We start from the raw sequence: 21,159 nt of genomic DNA on the forward strand, positions 1-21,159 counted from the left end.
AGGTTTCCCACACGTTTTGCAGATACAAGGGACAGAAGCAGTGCTGACTTCAACGACAAAAACTTTAATCCCACCGCCTGGAGAGGTTCGAATAGGGGTGTCGTTAAAGCATTTAACACCGAAACCAAATCCCATTTCGGAGTCAGCGACTGCACCCGTAGCCGGTGCATGCCCTGCATGAACCTGGATGCCAAAGTGTGACTGCCGGGTGGCTTGCCATCCACTCCATTATGACAGGGCGATATTGTGGCCAGCTATACATTGAGGATGGACGGTGTCAAGCCTTTTACAGTAAGTGCAGGCCTTGGAGGAAACTCTTGGAGAGTTGTCTTTCCGAAAAGCATACCATAGAGGACAATAAGCTGTGTCTGGTTAAGCGAACAGATCCACCTGGGCTTGGCCGAATCGACACCAGATCATGTCCATGACCAGAAGATGAATGCGTCAATCCGACACTTGTGGCCGTCCCCTTGATAATAAGTCCGCTCCCAGGTTCTGCCTGCACTGAATGTGATATGCCGACAGGGAACAGAGGTGGAAATGGGCCCACAGCAAAATCCTTGATGCCACCCGATGCATGGCAAGGGGGCAGACGCCCCCCTGATGGTTGATATAAGCGATCGTCGCGGTGTTGCTGGAATGTATCAGGACATGGTGTCCTCTCACCCATGGTACGAAGTGTAACAGGGCCAACAGGACTGCCTCCAACTCCAACACATTGTTTTGCCGGGTCTCATGGGCCCCCCAGCACCTGCTGACCATCCGGCCCGCGCAAACAGCGCCCCAGCTGTAAAGGGAGGCATCGGTTTTTATCAAAACCCACGGTGTCAATGGACCCAGCCGGACCCCTTTCAGGAGGTTGCTGTGGGGTCAGCAAAAATCTCAGGCCGGCTCAACACTCCTGCTTAATGGTTGGTACCTGGGAGAGGTCCCTGGAGGGAAGCACCACCCGCTGTTTTCTCTCATCCTGAGGCAGACCCAGTGAGACTGCGGCTGAGGCAGCCGCCATCAAGCCCAGCGGGACCACAACCCGACATGCCCTGGCGACCTTGCACAGGGAACAGCGTGCGAGCAGCAGTGGCAACAGCCAACTTCCTTGTCGGAGTCAGTCGTACACGCATCAACCGTGAGTCTAGGTCGCGACTCTTCTCTCTCTTTTCAATTCACCAGAAAACCCAGGCTGTGGAGATGGTTGAGCAGCGCCCCCATGTGGGAGTCTGCCATCTCCTTGGAGCCCGCAATCAACCTGTAGTGGTAGCCCAGTAGCCCTGAATTCTTTATGAATAGCACCGGATCTAAAATTTAGTTTGTGAATGTGTGTGTGTGTGTGTGTGTGTGTGTGTGGGTGCGTATGTGTGTGTCCTCTGAGGGAGCGATTGGAGTGCAATTTGCGCACATTGTGTTTTTATTTTAGATGTATTTTATTTTACTAAATTTCCTTATTGAACGAAACAAAAAAAAACATATATTGGTAAATTCAGTTACTGGGGGTGGATCTAATCATATTTTTTCATTCACTACCATGTTTAAAGAAAGAATGTATCGTGCTTGCCTTATATTGCAGTTTGATTTAACAATTGAGTATTGAATATTTTATATATTTTAAGATTTTAGTTAAAAAATGGACATCTTAAATGTTATATTCATTTTAGACCATGGGCAAAAGTACCTTACTTTCAGTGTTTTACAGAATAAATGGAAAGTATAGTTATATTTGCCTCCTCATTTTAGTTTTTTTGCTGATCTGAAAAATTATCCGATCCTTGATTCAAATCCGTGATACTATCCAAAAGGTATGACGTGTGTGACATCTTTGTTATTGTTCTTCTGCGAATGCGGGTCAGTTCAGGACCGTGACCAGTTCATATTAGAATCTGATATTGGCCACATTAAAAAAATCATGTGAACAGCCAAAGAAAAAAAGAATTGGATCTGAGCAATTAATCCGAATTAAGCACTCAGGCTTGCAGTGTGAACATAGCTTTTGAAACTGTATAGTGAAATACTTGCTTGTAAAACCAGCTGACTCCATAAGCGGAGTGGATTAATGCAAATAGACAAGCACAGTGCATATTTAGGATGGCAGAGTGATGGAGTTGACCTTCAAAGTGCCACTTGCAGCAACGCTGTATGGGTACCATTTTAAAAGTATACTACACTCCTTAAATGCAGCCACAAAGTGCTACCGTGGGTTAGCGCTATCCTAACAGCCCCCCCACCCCTGTTGGTGTGGAATGTTGCACTAACGTGATAAAGAATGTATCAGTAGTGAGACTACCAAGAAACTGCCAAACTGCCAAGTCGCAAAATGCATTACACAAAAAAATATGAATAAGTAAAATCTACGATGGTTATTGCAAAAAAAAACCTTTATGGACACACACACAGATTAAGGTTCAGAATGCTTGCTTTGCTTGTCGTTTTGGTTTCTTGAAAGACTTCTTTACACCAGGATTCAGCCCCAAATCCTGAGGATACAGTTACCTGATTGATGGGGGGAATGTGTAAAACAAAGGTGCGTATGGGTTGGACCGGATGGATGAAAGGTCCATCAATATGACTGATTATGTTCCACTAGGAGGTTATCAGCGGGGTAAGACATTAGCAATCTGCACAATGGGAACTACAACAGCATGAGAGAGGATGTTGTTCCATGTTGTGTTTCCACGTGTCAGCTCGTTTGTCATCCAGCGTGCGTCTTCATGCTGTACGTTGCTGCCTTGTTGCCTATTAAAAATATTATTGGTTTAGGTTGTGCTAATGTCAGCTCTCTTCTAAAATACTGCTGATGGCAACCGTTACCAGATTACGTAATTACCTCCACTACCCAGATGTGTGTGTGTGTGTAAGGGGGGGGTGAGGCTTTGTGCTTGTCTGACTTCACCTAATATTCAATTCTCTTTTGGTTTAGTTTTGAAAGTGACATCCAGAGAGATCTTGGGGTTACATCAGTCACCAGGAAACAGAGAAACATTCCCCGCAACTGTCTAGACGCCCACATCTCCTGCTCATCCCTTTCACTTTCATCAAGCAGTGGTCAAGAGATAAATAAAAAGAATAAATAAACAAGTTTGTCATTCGGCAACTATCATTTCATATTATTTTGTGTCCTCCAATTTGCCCTCCAGATAGCTGAGTCAGTCAGGAATAGAGGCAGGCAACCAGGTAACATTTGGAACAGTTGTGAAAGAAAAAAAAGATCAGTTTTAAAATACAAAATTAGATGGATTTCAAGCCATTTTTAGCTAAATTGTAACCACAGACGTTGACAGTTTTTTTTGTTTATTTGTTTGTGGAACAAACATTTAAAAGTACAAAAATGAGCGTGGACTATTGATCTTAATCTTAAGATTACCTTTATCCAACCTATACACTCTTTCATTAAAATTGATTTTCAAAAATTAATCTTGGGGTCAGAGTAGTGGTACAATATGAGGGGGGGGGGGTATTTCAATACAATGCTGCATCGATTTTTCCCCTCACCCCAACACAAATGTATGATTGAGAAAATCCAGCCAAATTCAGGATGTTTACATTTAAGTCATGCTAAACCATAAGGTTATGTAAGGCACCAGTATAGACAGTATAAAGTTCATGTAGCTCAACAGAACACATAATATAATGAGCTGTACCTGATTAGCCTGCAATGACTCCTCTGTTAAAAAAGTCAAACTGCCACCATATTTACTCCATGTACGTAGCTGCCAGTTTGTTTTGGCTGGCTGATCTGAGCTTCCCTCACAAACTGAAGCACGGTGCTAAACTCCATACTGACACATCATCACCGTGTCAACATTGTCAGCTCGACAAAGGCATGTAGGCTTATTGTTTTGCTCAGAAACAAATTGGCAGTATAATGTGGGGAAAAAAACAAAACATGATTGCAGTACCAGTGTACTGCTCATAGCTAAAAGCACTAGCTCGAATGCTCCAATGCTTCATTTTGCTCCAAAGACTGACTTTATAATAAATACTCACAATGCTTCCTGTGGTTTGCATTTTTACAAGCACCCAAATCAAAAAACTGGGTTGTCGTATTGACTGAAGACTGAATACTATATTGTCAGGCACCAAAGGATCTCATTAATAACTGATTTCAAATGAATTTGATAATTTATTGGAATAAGTGAATTCCAAATATTACCAAAGTTTAAAGTTAGCATGCACACATGATATATATCATTGTAGCAGGGCTGGCCGATATAAACAATATCAGATGTCACAATATTTTTTGACACCACAATATCGATAATTTGACGATATTTTGGGGTTGACTATTGGTGTTGCCATAAGATATTCTGACACAACAATTATTTGAGAAGCGATTAGTAATAGTAATGTGGATATTATGACAAAGCAAGGAAGAATCATTTACTGTATTACAGAAGGTAGAACAGACTATGACGTTCAGAAAGTTGCAATACTTGACTGTCGCCTTCAAGACAACATTTAAGTATATCACAACACGAAAATACAAGACGATATCTAGTCTCGTATTGTGATACAGGTTTTCCTTACTTAACGACGAGTTCTGTTTCTAGGAGCAGGTTGTTAAGTGATTTGGTCGATAAGCGAGGACCCGTGTTATTTTACGGTAAGGGGAGTGGCCATTGCAAACGCTAGTGTAGTGAATACTGACAGACTGTTGGAACGAGACTGAGACTGAGAACAGTGAAGAAATGAGATGTATACAGTGTATATCTTGTATATAGTATATATAGTATATATAGTGTACATGATATATACTGTATAGTGTATATAGTATATATAGTATATATAGAATATATAGTATATAGTGTATATAGTGTATATAGTATATATAGTGTATATAGTTTATAGTGTATAGTGTATATAGTGTTTATAGTATATATAGTATATATAGTGTATAGTATATAAAGGGTGATGCACGATGAGATGCTTGATGCTGAGACACCGTGCACACAGCGCTCACAGACTGGTTGGAGAGCTGGTTGTAAGTCCAAACGGTCGTTAAACATGTAGGTTGTTAAGTGAGGAGCACCTGTATTGATATTATATCTATATACTGGCCAAAATTAATTACAATTTAATGTAAGCTAATTCTGCAAAAACTAACCATAAGTACCAAGACTGTGCCTTTGCAAAGCAACCCGTATCCAGTCCCTGATTGCGAGTGCTAAATTGTTATTTTCTAACTCACTGTTAACATTTTCGGAACCAACGATGTTTGTAGTTTGTGAGACAGACTGCCAATCACAGCTCATCCCTCACTGAGGCATGTTAGCCTGGATTAACTTTACTACTTTATTGCAAATGAGGTTAATACCACGATAATCATGGAGGGATCAGAGATAGGAGGTCAAACCCAGGGGCCGATGGTAGTCTAGCTTGGCTGTATACATCCCTTTACGCTTTTTCTTTTTTTTTTAATCTGTGCTGTCAGCATGCTGGGCATACAACTTCTTCTTAAATCATCAAGAACTGCTGCAATAACTCTGTCCTGTGGACGACCTGTAGGATGACAAGCGCACAGTTTTTGGTTAAAGAGAACCACCACCAACCCCCCTCTTATGAGAACTATTTATCATGTTTGGGTCTATAAACAACTGATCACTACTCCAAGAGGGGGAGAATCACCACGGGTGAGACAAATAAACCTAGAAACAAACAACATTTACACAGAAACAAACAACATTTACACAAAAACAAACATTGGACGACAACATTAATTAGGTTAATTAGGTCCAGGAAAACTGGAACTACAACTGGTCACGTGGCCTCTTCCTGTCATAGTTATGGCAGTAAATGAGGGAGGAAAGGAGAGGAATGCAACCAGGAGGGTGCTGGGGTGCACTCCAAGCAGGTGTGGTGGTTGTGTGCGTGTGTGATGGGGCCGCCTGGACGTGTGTGTGTGTGTGTGTGTGTGTGTGTGTGTGTGTGTGTGTGTGTGTGTGTAAGATGTCCACCGGTGAGTGTACATGACTTATCCCCATTGGTACTGGTGTAGAAGGTCGGTACTATACCCTACGGCTGCAGTAAAGCCCTAAGTACCCTGCCCTGCGGCCGCAGAAGACCCCCGGGCCCCCACGGGCGAGCTGACAAGACTCCCATGCCCAACCAAGCCCCGTGAAAGGGGGATAGACGGGAAGCACGCTTGGGCAGGAGCATCACAAGCTGCCCGCCGCATCCCCACCCACATAGCCTGCACCCCGCCCATCCCGCAAGCCCTCGGTCTATTGTGTGGTGTACGTGCTGAGTATGAGTTTTGGCACTGGGAGAGACAGGCGAATCGTGACCGGATCGATTCAGGGGCGCAATAGGCCGGGGAGCAACCACGCGGACCCCCTCCCCCCGGACCCAACTGTGCCCCAGCGCGCCCACCTCCCGTACCTGGTGGCAGCCAACGTATACCTGGGGCAGCCAACCTAACTCTTCACGCGTTTTGACTGTCACAATTATATTGAGGAAAACAATATTCAGGCGCAACACTTGGAGAAAATAAAGATACAAAAGCATCTGCAATATTTCAAGCCATATAATTAAGATGATGAAGGTGTTCCCCTGAATAATAAGCCTTCACAACTAGACTTATTAGGCCAGGAATAGCAGCCTCAACAGAAACTAAGAAACCAAAGCGTGTAACACACCAGAAACGTTGCAGAGAGCTATTGTTATCTTACACTTTGCAGTTGAAATGGAATCTCACAGCTTTTAGCAAGCCCAGATCACATGAATAATGTTCTTTATAGTCAAGGACGTTGAAAGGACGCAGCAATACAATAATAAGCAAGGGAATCGCATGACGGTGGTTTTTCAATTGTGGGTCTGACGGTTTGCAGTGCTGCCGCGGTAGCTTTTAACCATAGGTTTCGGTTAAAAAACATTTCAAGAAAACAGCCACAAAAAATAAAAAATAAAAACATGCCGGCCACACAATTTTGCTAAAATGTGCATGTTTTTCGCAGAATTTGGAAAATAAAGTTGTGGGGGTCTGCTTTCTGTATGTATAACAGGCCTCAGAGCTTCTGTACCATCTGACAATCTACAGTAACTCTGACTTACACAACCCGTCGTTTGTCGTCATGGACAGCTAATGTGCTGACACTGCAATGGCCCAGATTCAGAGCAGGAATTTTAAGAACACACACACACACACACACACACACACACACACACACACACACACACACACACACACACACACACACACACACACACACACACACACACACACACACACACACACACACACACACACACAGCAAAAGTGAGAGTCCCTTGAAGTAGTTTTTGGGACTCAAGCTGTCATATCACGGCTCACCAGAGCTGCAATCACACACAATAGAGAGAGACTGACCAGTGCTGCACAAAATGTGGGATCTCATAGCAGATGCATTCTGGGATGACAGCATGCAAACATGCAAAGCTTACCGAGGGAGAATTTATTATGATGACCATCAAAGGGAATTTTACATGATGTCAATATTTCAATGTCTTTTAAAATCCACCGTGTGGCTCCCTGCTACCGTTCGCCGTTCAAAGATGCTCTGGTTGAAGCTCCGAATCGATCACCTTTTGGTGCATGCACACAGCGAACATGCCAGAAACAATACGATTGAAGTTGTATACAGGCCACCATTAAGTGGAATAATGATTGAATAATCAGAATATTCCCTGGGCTTTTGATCCAGTAACAAGACTACACTATTTACATGACAGTCATATTAGGAATATCACCTAATTCAGAACTAAATGTGAACATAAGTATGCATGAATAATAATATTGAATTATTATTACTCAGTGAAAAAAAATCTATATAATTCAATATAATACAACTCTGATTCAATTCAATTAAATTTTTTCAATTTCTGAATCGATTTGAAAATTGCAATACCGATACTTTCTTTGGAAGTAATGTAACCATTTTCTGTTAGAATTAAACACCAACATATTCAGAAATTAATTGAAATATTTAATTTCTGTGTTTCTGAATTTGTTCCGTGAAATATTTTTTGGGTGGGTTGGTTTGGTTTGGGTGTAATCTATTTCAGTATGTTATTCTAATAAGTAAAACATTTCTTCAAGTCTTTATTTTATAATATCTAAAAGCTTTAAGACATTATTCAAATTTGAAAAGCCCGTTTTACAAAAACTTCCACATTGTTCTACATTCTGTCACCTCCTCCCTGGGTAGTGAAGTTGGATGGCTAGAATAACTACCAGATTTTAGGACTTACCAGCTAATTATTAGCATGTAGTTTGTAACACACAGCTGGGCATTTCAAGACGTAAAGTAACGTTTGTCAAGACTTCAGAGGCAAATCCCTTCTTAAACGTAGCCATATAAACCAAGTGTCTGCCGCAGAAGATTTCCCCACTTAAGCAGCTCACTTAAACTTAAACCGGGACGCAGAAACAGGATTGTATAGTTCTATAATTACTTTTGGGGATAAGCTGATCAGGGTTAAACACAGACCTTTACTTAAAATGGCAGAGGATTGCCTATCATTTCTGTTGAGTGCACATCCTCGAAGTCAACATCAGGAGGGAAAGATTGAACAAAGGACTTTGACAAGAAACACAACACTCTTTGACAAACACAAAACAACACTCTCTGATTGACACCATGACTCATTTTCCCAGTTTCTGACAGATTACAAAGCTGGAAGGTTTGGCCACAGGAGTTTTTTTTCCCCACGCTTATTTAAAGTGAGGTCGAACAGCCCTTTAAATACACACTCTGCATATCAAAAAACAAACTAAAATAAAATAAATAAATAAATCAAGATTTTGTTGTTTATCAGCACGAATGAGCTCATGTGTTGTGTGTTTTGGACTAAGACATTTAGCTTTGGAAAAAAGATAATTAAATTCCCTATGGCTCATCATCCTAATAAGCCTGCAGACTTTTCTAAGATTTTTTTTTTTTTTTTTTACAAAATATTAGTCCATGGTTGTTGCTGCTATCTGCTCCTTTCATGCTGTAAAGAAAGGAACTGAAAACCAACCATAGCATATTACTTTAGCATACCATAAAGTGTGTGTGTGTGTGTGTGTGTGTGTGTGTGTGTGTGTGTGTGTGTGTGTGTGTGTGTGTGTGTGTGTGTGTGTGTGTGTGTGTGTGTGTGTGTGTGTGTGTGTGTGTGTGTGTGTGTGTGTGTGTGGAATTTGCACACAGGACAGAGAGAGAGAAAGTGAATTTCCCTCCATAAAGAGTGATCAAGCACAAAAAACTCAATTTGCATAGTTTCACAGCGTGAAGGAAACAGAGTTTGTTGGAGTCTGAATGACCATGTAACAGTTAAAATCCCCAAATCGTCCCAAACACTTGTGTAGGACATTCCACAAAGCTTATTCTAAGTTGTTCTGAACAAAGCATAAAGATTTACTGGCATTCAGCAGCAGTATTTTCTAACAGTCCTTGTCCACAGGGACATAAGTGCTTATTTCCTTACTGCTGTGTCTGGCTAAAAAGTCACGCAAGAGATGTGGTAATGTTTACCTCAATGCAGATATTCTAAGAACCAAACACTTTACTTCAGAGTCAGTAAGATCCATGGTTATTTCCAAGACATAATTCTAAGAGTTGTATTGGAACACCAGATTCATATAGAATGAGTGGTGCTTGGTTGGGAGATTAAAAAAATTGCTATCAACAATTACTTGGAAGCAGGCCAGGCGGAAGCCATGCGGAAGCGAGGCGGAAGCGGGCCGGGCCGAGCCAGCTCGCTCTTCCTATAGGCAGCCGCCATCCCGAGGCGGGCTGCGGAGAGGGAGAGATTGGGGTGCCTGTCTCCCTCTCTGACAGTACATACTATACGCGAGCCAGTGATGGGATGCTGATGCCACGCAGAAAATAATCTTAACGAGTCTGCGAGTCGTGTCCCATTTCTCTGTGCCCCTTCCCCACACTGTTTTTTGTTGTTTTATTTAGAAGAACGGGGCACAGCTCTTTGTGTTGCTCTCCGCCATCGCAGCGCACGTATTTTTATATGTGTTCTTTGTGTTGTGTTCTATTTTTATATGTTATATGTGTGAAATATATAAAGATATATTTATGATTTCCCTAATTTATAATTCCTTATTGAAATGTTATCCCTGTGTATTTTGTAAAAATTGATTTTATCCTGTTATTGTAATTCACACTGACTGAAAAAAAGGTAAAAAACCCTTTTTACCCCAAGACTCTTGAGTGGTTTCTTACTGACTTTCAGGGGGCAGTCCCTGAAGGAGGTCGGCAAGGCCGAGAGGTCTTATAATATCATACACAAAGTGTGGTTTCAAACTATATTCTTTTCCAATGCATAAATGGCTGTTCTTCCTTGTGCGGCAGTTTAGGGAAATGTTAACATTTCCTTCCACAAACATTATAAATTCCAATGGTGGTTAGCTAAATAGAAGTCCTGGAGAGTGTTAAGCTGAGACAATGTGAACTTCCAGAGCAGTGAGATGTTTGCAAGGCAATGTGGGTGTGAGCGGAGGAACAGATGTAAGTAAACAGCTGAGGAGAATGACCTCATTCATCTGTGCTGCGCCAAACTGCTGCTGAGACACTCGCTGGGTCACTGGGATGGGCCATGCTGATCATCATAAAAACAGCTTAAAAAAAATAATTAAAGAGTAAAGGGGTAGTTTACTGAACTCCCCTTGATATTTTGGGATAGTAAGGAAATAGAAGTCTAAATAATAGACTTAAAAGATGTCTAAGCAGAGGAATAAATTATATGAATATTATATTATTTTATAATTTGCATTATTCTAAGTATATATTAGACAACAAGGAGACACGGTCCATAGAAGACACGAAACTTAGCATCTCAGGCTTTCAGTTGGAGCAATTCCTCATAGCATGATGTAGCACACGATGGTCAGGAGAGTTGAATGGATATAATCAAGAGACCTACAACTATTGATTATTCTGTGTTGCTTTCCACTGCCTCACCGCTTATCTTTCGGACAGCATCAAAGATTCTTCCTGGGGTTGGACAAAGAGGAGACAGAAGGAGAAGGGGCAATTGTGTCCGGATCCAAGGGGGGATACCATGGCTACCCCGAGGCCCTGCATGTGTACAAGGACGGAGGCTCCAGGGGGTTCTGCCAATAAGGCCCGCTCTCCTAGGAGACCAGGGACACAATGCAGCTCTGACTGTCATCGATTATACAGCCTTGCCCATAAATTACAACCATTCCCAATCCCGGTGACACAAAATACAAGGCTCCGACCCACGACTTTCCAATCTAAGCCTTCAATGAAGGCTCAGATTGGAGCCATTTGCAGATCGGAACTTACTGTTACAGATGGCAAGACAATGACGTTTCAGACATTTGCATTGAAAACCTGTCAATGGGGGGGGGGGCCTACATGATACATAAAAAAACAGCTCATTAGGATTTGGAGAGTCCCAGATTGATGATGACGTTAGGAATGGGGATGTAGGTGTGGAGCTTGGTATTCAGATTTTATCTATCAAGGTGTAAATGAATATAGGTTTATAGGAATATAGGATATAAGATAACCCTTTATGACTTCAAAAGCACAGGGGCAAAACACGTTTGTGGTTGACTGAAGAACATAAAAAAATAAAAATAAAAAAAAATAATATTATACAATTTAACCTAAAGGAACCACTGGTAGACTAACAGTACATCATGTTGCTAAAACATGGAATGAATCAAAACCTGACTAGCTTTATACTCGAGTTACACTGTAAAAATATAGGCAACTACACAGAAAACTGCACAGAGAAATATTAGTGCAACTGAAAGGAAGGCTTCATTGGTCTAGTATCTGTACATTTCTAAATTAGTTTAGCAATAGGCTGTTTCCTCAAAACTACACACACGTTCAGTAACAGTCGACAAATTTAGTCCTTATGTTTTGAATTAAGATCAGAACTAAGGTAAAGATCAGTCAACAAATATTAACACATATTTTTTGTTGTATCATTAATATTTGTCATTCTTGTGTTTCACAGGCCAAACCTGTTTGACGGACAAACTGTCAAACTGGATTTGAAACTTTTGATAATGCTTTTTTTTTTAATAAAAATAAATTGCCTCGCATGTCTGGTGTAGGTAAATGCATGAAATCGAAATATTTAATGAACAATGTCAATTAAATGAAATTTAATACATTTCATTTAATTGTATTCGATTAAAAATAACACAGACACTGCCAAAGATTAAACCAAAAAGCCATCCACAAAACACACTTTAATGCAGAGCTACAGCCACACATCCACAGCATATCTAGGTCCTGCGGGGCAGAAAGGACTTCTAACCGCTAGCAGCACGAGTTCTCATGTTGCATTGAAACTTGCACCAGGTCCAATGACACTTTCTGCTGGTAATTGAAGGAAAGCACGGAGAAGCATAGTGATTTGTTTGACAGCGGGTCAGTGTCCTCCAATGCCTGCCACACGTGAATACCACTCATAGCTTCAGATTCTAAATCCAGCCAGCTATGTGACCCCCCACTGCTGCCGCCAAGATCCCCCCCATGCGGTTACAGGAATAGAATGTTAACGAAAGGATCTAAACCAGCCTTGGCTCACCCTCCACACCACAACAACAATGAATCCCTTCAGTTCTTCAAAACAACGGTCCATTTTCATGAGTATATTTACACTTGTGTACAGTCAACATTGATTTATAACACAATAATCATGAGATGTTTGCATTGCGGTATGTGGGGTATATGGCTTAGGCAAAGGGTGGGGAGGGGCACTCCAAGCAGGGCTTCCCATCAGCCTCCACTGTCAGCACTCACTGGTTATTTACTGCACAGCAAGGGACCCATGACACATCATTTGTTTTAGGTTAGGTACAGTCGTGCATAAGAACACTCATCCTTAAATAAAGACCCAAAAAGCAAAGTAATATGAGTAAAATGAGAGTTTCCATCCCACCTACAGTTACTTTATCATCTACTGTGAATGCGCTTCCCTGATCTCATAAAGTCCAACAATGAGGCAGAAGACTTTAATAACCCATATCAAGAAAAGTATTACTGCTAACTCCATGCCATGCCATATTAATGTGCCTCTGACCAGAATAACAAATTAAACAAAAGGAAACCCCGCAGACAAAGACATTATGGAGCACTGTCCTGGATGGATAAAAGCGCCGAGATAAACGCCATCACCATCGCTTTATAAAAGACCATACTACTCCTACAAAACACCTATGTAGCTCTCTGGTTCAAAGACGAAAAAAACAACGATAGCTGCATTTTAATGGAGGTCCCCAATGTACGAACTGAGTTTGGTCCAAAGGACTTCCAGCTCTCTGGACCCTCGAATAAGTACAAGACACTTTGCACAAACTGTGCAAAGTAAGTGATGGTTACAACTCTGGAGATGATCAGTGTTTTACCTCCTGGATGCCCACGTCGTCCATATAATGTATCCTTGGAGCTGTAAATGTTGTGTGCGTTCGCTGCCCTGCTGCTGCAGGTGTCTCTTGTGAAAGAGGAGACTCCGGATGTCTTATCTCAATAACCTGGTCAAATAAAAGGTAACGTGAAATGAAATATAAATGAGTGAAAAATGGAAGCCCACGGATAACGGAGCAATGCTGCGGCTTTTCACGAACCGCCGGCTGGCCACCCTGCCCAATTTGGGGGCACCCTGGGTTCCGAGCGAGGGACCGTTAAAAACCTCAACGGCAGCATTGTCCGGTGTGTTTAGCTTAGCGTGCTACGTTAGCCTAGCTTAGCATTCTAGCAGCGCCCGCCCCGGCGAGGCTGCCGGAGCTTTCAGCACCCGGCTGCCCTGGATAGCAGTGCTGGGAGGCGGGCGAACCACATAACCAGGGAGACTCCAAACAAACCGAAACAAACGCAGAAACGGCCGCCTCGGTCGGCTCCGCGGTGAAATAGTTGAGGCCGCCCAGAATCGAGGACGCTCCCGGGTGAAAGTGTCCTGGAGGAACCACCCGGACCTCGCCTTAGCCGAGCGGCAGCACGGGCGGCTGCTAACGGACGCCCAGAGAAACTCTTACCCGGTTGTAGCGCTCCTCTTTCGGCTCCACAGGGGTTGTTTGTGGCGGGTGGCCTCGCGGTGTAATACTCCTCCCCCTAAAAAAAAAAACCAAAACGGCGTAGTTTTCCTCCTCGATTGGTGGTTCGTCAACCCGCTCCGGTCCGAACGCTTTCCTCCACCGTGTGGTGCTGAATCTGGCGGTGTGTCTGAGAGGAAGCGGCTCCTATCCCTGCCAAATACTGACCCCTCCCCTCCTCGCAGCGCTCCACCCACCGACACGGCCACGGGAGGAGGGGCGGGGGAGCCTTGCCATATAGTGAGTCGTGGGAGGCGTTCAGGGTGGCTTATCAGATCGGGATATTCTTCCACTGATGGCGAATAGTTAACTTCGCCACAATTCGGTTTACGAAGACGTTTGCACTGTTTGAGGAAGTACAACCATGACCTGGTTTTGTGTTTCTAAATCATACCTAATGTTTGGACTAAATCATACCTAATGTTTGGACTAAATCATACCTAATGTTTGGACTAAATCATACCTCATGTTTAGACTAAATCATACCTAATGTTTGGACTAAATCATACCTCATGTTTGGACTAAATCATACCTAATGTTTGGACTAAATCATACCTAATGTTTGGACTAAATCATACCTCATGTTTGGACTAAATCATACCTAATGTTTGGACTAAATCATACCTAATGTTTGGACCAAATCATACCTAATGTTTGGACTAAATCATACCTAATGTTTGGACTAAATCATACCTCATGTTTGGACTAAATCATACCTAATGTTTAGACTAAATCATACCTAATGTTTGGACTAAATCATACCTAATGTTTAGACTAAATCATACCTAATGTTTGGACTAAATCATACCTCATGTTTAGACTAAATCATACCTAATGTTTGGACTAAATCATACCTAATGTTTGGACTAAATCATACCTAATGTTTGGACTAAATCATACCTCATGTTTGGACTAAATCATACCTAATGTTGGGACTAAATCATACCTAATGTTTAGACTAAATCATACCTAATGTTTGGACTAAATCATACCTAATGTTTGGACTAAATCATACCTAATGTTTGGACTAAATCATACCTAATGTTTGGACTAAATCATACCTAATGTTTGGACTAAATCATACCTCATGTTTGGACTAAATCATACCTAATGTTTAGACTAAATCATACCTAATGTTTGGACTAAATCATACCTAATGTTTGGACTAAATCATACCTAATGTTTAGACTAAATCATACCTAATGTTTAGACTAAATCATACCTAATGTTTGGACTAAATCATACCTAATGTTTAGACTAAATCATACCTCATGTTTGGACTAAATCATACTTAATGTTTGGACTAAATCATACCTAATGTTTGGACTAAATCATACCTAATGTTTGGACTAAATCGTACCTAATGTTTGGACTAAATCATACCTAATGTTTGGACTAAATCATACCTAATGTTTGGACTAAATCATACCTAATGTTTGGACTAAATCATACCTAATGTTTAGACTAAATCATACCTAATGTTTGGACTAAATCATACCTAATGTTTGGACTAAATCATACCTAATGTTTGGACTAAATCATACCTAATGTTTAGACTAAATCATACCTAATGTTTAGACTAAATCATACCTAATGTTTAGACTAAATCATACTTAATGTTTGGACTAAATCATACCTAATGTTTAGACTAAATCATACCTAATGTTTGGACTAAATCATACCTAATGTTTATACCAAATCATACTTAATGTTTGGACTAAATCATACCTAATGTTTAGACTAAATCATACCTAATGTTTGGACTAAATCATACCTAATGTTTGGACTAAATCATACCTAATGTTTGGACTAAATCATACCTCATGTTTGGACTAAATCATACCTAATGTTTGGACTAAATCATACCTAATGTTTGGACTAAATAATACCTCATGTTTGGACTAAATCATACCTAATGTTTAACTAAATCATACCTAATGTTAAGACTAAATCATACCTAATGTTTGGACTAAATCATACCTAATGTTTGGACTAAATCATACCTAATGTTTGGACTAAATCATACCTAATGTTTAGACTAAATCATACCTAATGTTTAGACTAAATCATACCTAATGTTTAGACTAAATCATACCTAATGTTTGGACTAAATCATACCTAATGTTTAGACTAAATCATACCTAATGTTTAGACTAAATCATACTTAATGTTTGGACTAAATCATACCTAATGTTTGGACTAAATCATACTTAATGTTTAGACTAAATCATACCTAATGTTTAGACTAAATCATACCTAATGTTTGGACTAAATCATACCTAATGTTTAGACTAAATCATACCTAATGTTTAGACTAAATCATACCTAATGTTTAGACTAAATCATACCTAATGTTTGGACTAAATCATACCTAATGTTTGGACTAAATCATACCTAATGTTTGGACTAAATCATACCTAATGTTTGGACTAAATCATACCTAATGTTTTGACTAAATCATACCTAATGTTTGGACTAAATCATACCTAATGTTTAGACTAAATCATACCTAATGTTTAGACTAAATCATACCTAATGTTTAGACTAAATCATACTTAATGTTTGGACTAAATCATACCTAATGTTTAGACTAAATCATACCTAATGTTTGGACTAAATCATACCTAATGTTTAGACTAAATCATACCTAATGTTTGGACTAAATCATACCTAATGTTTGGACTAAATCATACCTAATGTTTGGACTAAATCATACCTAATGTTTGGACTAAATCATACCTAATGTTTAGACTAAATCATACCTCATGTTTGGACTAAATCATACCTAATGTTTAGACTAAATCATACCTAATGTTTGGACTAAATCATACCTAATGTTTGGACTAAATCATACCTAATGTTTGGACTAAATCATACCTAATGTTTGGACTAAATCATACCTAATGTTTGGACTAAATCATACCTAATGTTTAGACCAAATCATACTTAATGTTTGGACTAAATCATACCTAATGTTTAGACTAAATCATACCTGATGATACAGAAATCCTCTCTGATTGGGGGACCCAATGGGTATCCGTGATTGTATGAAAAAAATTGAGAATCACTGGATTAAACAACAATGATAATGTTGTTTGAAACGTCAACGCTGGGATCTATTGAGTGGAACTATTGAGAGGATTATTTCGAGAATTATTTGAGAATTGCTCAGAGTAGTTCAAGGCTCTAAAGTGAAGTGACTGATGTATGTTGCATTTCACTGGAACTCGGAAATCGGTATTTCAGGGTTGGTAGCGCCCACTTCCAAGCTAAATGTGTTCCAGTGCCGCAGAAAATGTCTTTGTTTTTCAAGCTTGTGAATTCTAAGAGCTACAAAATGTAAAAAATGTCAACATTACATTAAAAAAAACTTTAGAGTGGTTAAGATGTAAGTCAGGCGTGTTTTCAAATTAAACACCTGCAAGGGAAACTTTGTTCACCATTAAAGGTGCGCGTCCCGATGTTGCTATGACATCAGCTCCGTTATTTCACTAAAGTTGAGCAAGTGTGATCCGTCCCAAATTTCTGACTTGGAATTACGATTTAAATGGCCACTCCTTTGCATTTTTCAAATCTGGAGGACGGAATGTCCCGAGTTACAATTTCACTTAAACGCAGCATTGTATCCTGGTGGCTGTCTCCCACTGAGCGAACAGTTTTCTACCCTGTTTTGTGGACATGCTGGACGGATGTGGATGTATGGAGCATTTTTTGATGATTTCTCCTGAAACATTACTGTTGAACTGCTAGTAATGAACGATACCCAAGGAGAGAATCATATATCAAACCAAAGCTTTTGCCTATATTTATCGAAATAATACCAAGTTCATTCATCAATTTTGCAAAAGCATGCTGATGCTGGTGAAATACTGACCATTTATTTGACAGACCATAACATTTTCAGCTAATATCAAAAGTAGAGTTTAAGGTTATTTTTCCAGTGCTGTGTGTTCTATTATATGACAATTAAAGGGCGTGTAAATGTTGCGTGTAATCTCCAAGTGCAGAACACAAGAAACACAAAAAAGGGCAGATCTGTGTTGTGCTTTGTTTCCACTGAACTTCGCGAGACTTTCCAATTTATGGGTGATTAATTTTCCCCCATTATATCTTTTTGTTTGTGATATTGCCTATTAGGGAATCACTTGGAGTTGATTGGATATAGTATTGACAAATGCGTCCCCCCTTTGGTTTTGGCTCATGGTCCAACAGGAAAGAAATGGCGGCCTGTTCATCAACTGTTTTTATCATTCCATCTTAGCAGTCACTGAATAGTGATTCATAGTTGATCTGTGACGTAAACCTTGGCAGTTTGATCAGGGTCTAGCGAGCCAGACACGATGGAGGGCCTACTTTATATGATATCGCGATCTGCAACCAAGACCCCTCGTCCTCGTCCCTCTATATCGTTATGTCATGGTTTACAGATAGAAAATTAATGGGATACAAAGAGTGGAGGCACTCACTGGGACCCCATGCTGCATTCACATGGTAGCAATATGGAGTCATCTTTAAACAGGAGATCCATTTCTTACATTGACTGATGGAAAACTTCCGCCAGCATTAAGTACTGCAACCTCCCGTGAAGTTCAATTATCTCAACATCTGCCTGCCATCCTGCCATAGCAGAGAGACAAACCGGAAGATTATTTTGCAAGCAACAATGACCACAATGGGCTACTGCTACTGTTTTGGTTGAGCCACTATAGTGCTGTAGACTAAATTTAGAGTTTAGAACCTTGATCAAAGCAAATGACACGTGGAGAAGGATTGTGGCCACACATAATGTCCGAGGCAGGTGATCTTTTTTCCCCCAAAATATGTTTGTAGAGTAGCCGACCTGGTCATAACTGTAAACACCTCCAAATCACCATAGCAAAGTTTGCATGGTGTTTACTGTCTTTCCGTTGAAAAGAACAACCCCACATTGTGGTCACACGCAGGAACTGGCCACATACAGGTCATTAACTTAACGGGTCCTCAGGTCTCCACAATCAATATAAATGTAATAAGCAATGTCGATACACGCCAGGATCGCGGAATCAGCACACTTTACAAAACACACAAATATAAATCGTCAGCAAAGTCTTTGACCTGACAGTGGTCACTTTTCACAGACGGCTGAAGGTATGTTGGTGTCCCCATATAATGAGTGCACCAAACAAGCACATAATTTTTCAGTTGAGAGGATCATTGCATAATGCAGATCTTCAGAGGGATTCAAGCTGAAGACGGGTCCATACTGAGCAGATTTAGGTCAATTGTGGGCCACTACAAATTAAAGTGGGGACAGATCTACTGCACGCCACAGCTCCACCAGATCTTTCCTAGGGTCAATTTGTTGTGTGGGTATACTGGTGTAATACTGGTGCTCTGGTAGATACTTAAACAGACCATACCCATAATCATGAGCAACACCTTTGATTACCCTACTGGTACTGGAAAAACCTCATTAAGAAACCATACCACGCTTAATTTACATAGCTCTTGCAAAGCATCTTGCTTCTGCTGGTGTTGAGCTGTTTTTCCAATGAGTTCTCAAGAGTAAAGAAAAATTGTAGCTCGTGTGTTAAGGTCAGACATTCTGGCTGGCTGATTTTTGGTTGCTGAAATTGAGCATTAATATCTGCTTTCAGGCATCATTAAAAAGAGCCGTGTGACGCCACTGGCACAGAAATTACATAACATGCCATAAGAAGGTTTCGACCCGGCATCTGACTGGGAATGCCGCAGGGAGCAGCGTGCCAGTGGTGTCCCTTCTACGGATTAGGCTGTGTCTATGGTTTTGTTTGTTTTCATTACCTAAAATATTTTAAAGGGTTCTGTTAAATCGGCCCTTTCGGCACGGTTCATTTCCTTTCCTTTCTGACGGAGTGTCTTCCCTATGCAGCCTGCTTCAGTTTTTTTGACATTGTTTACCCTATGAGCGAGACATTTAAGTTTGTTACAATCTAAATTCAGTCATTATTGTTTTGTGAGTTTTGTGGATGGCGGATTCAGGCCACAGGACACTTGTTTTTCTCCCGGATGCGATGCCAGTCCTGGACCTGCTCCAGGGTCTGTAGTTCTTATCTTCTCCGGGGAGAAGGATTATTGACCCTGCTGTGTAGAAGCAGACTCCACAGACTCTGGAGCAGGGTTTTACCACTACCACTTATTGATACGTTTTCTTTCGTAACAGAAGATGGTGACCGTTGGGGATCAACAGCAACCGATTGTGCTATTTTCTCTTTTTCTAGTGCAAGGCTCAGGAAGTTTAGAGCCATGTGTCAGCAGTCCATTTTTCATTTGTCAGATGAAGGACTCTATAGGAACTATAGGAATACGCTGGAGCTTAAAGAGTCGTCCCCCCCCCAACCAACCGTTCTCTGGGCTTCGCCATCTGCGTTACTGTCTCGCTTCATCTGGATGCAAAGGGACTCTGGGAATAAAGCTGTCTTTGAGCGTGAGGGGTAATTAACTATATTTCAACTTACATTATATTTATATCAAGGCTGTAAAGCGGTACATGGCAATAAGCTTCAGTTCCCTGTCGTTCACAGTTACAAGGCTTTGCACAGAAACTTTTAGGAAGGTTTGATCATGCTGTATTGTTGTAGCACTGATAGTTGCACATATTGGGAGTTCAGGCAAGCCAGCTGAACACCAAGAGTCAATTAAAATATTTGTGGCATTCAACAAAGTCACAATCTGAAAAGGTTCTGAAACATTCTCTCTGCACTTCTCTGACCTTGCCAGAATGTTTAAGTCAATCGTCTAAAGTTCCATTGTGAGGAAGATTTTTGAAAAATCACCATGGCGACAAACTTTTCAGTTTGCTTGCCTTGAGGTTTGTGACTCTTGTGAGAGATTGTCTCTCATATAAAGGCGCAGGTACTGTATAATGTATGGGCTTCCAACATTGAAATTAATGGAAATTAAGATTAAATTACAATGTTGATTATGTCGTCAAAAATAGAGGTGATATTCAAGATTCAAGATTCAAGAGGTTTATTTGTCACATACATATACATACGTTCGACATATATGCAGTGAAATGTCAAAGCAACAGGCCTGGAAATGACGCACAATAGTTACTAAACAGCACATAATAGCTACCTAATCCCTACATCGCTAACTAA

At 40.7% G+C, this 21,159-nt stretch overlaps 1 protein-coding gene across 1 annotated transcript in view; it reads right to left on the reverse strand.

Annotated features, from left to right (window-relative positions):
• ctnna2 (catenin (cadherin-associated protein), alpha 2) overlaps nucleotides 1–14,096 on the reverse strand; it is a 376,545-nt gene extending 362,449 nt beyond the window's left edge. The window contains exon 1 of the mRNA XM_079999605.1: nucleotides 13,982–14,096. The gene's annotated coding sequence lies outside the window, so the exon portion shown is untranslated. The remainder of the gene's footprint in view (nucleotides 1–13,981) is intronic.
• Between the last annotated feature and the right edge of the window lie 7,063 nt (nucleotides 14,097–21,159).

This window comes from Zeus faber (assembly GCF_960531495.2).
Source record: "Zeus faber genome assembly, chromosome: 4".
Taxonomy (NCBI): Eukaryota; Metazoa; Chordata; class Actinopteri; order Zeiformes; family Zeidae; genus Zeus; species Zeus faber.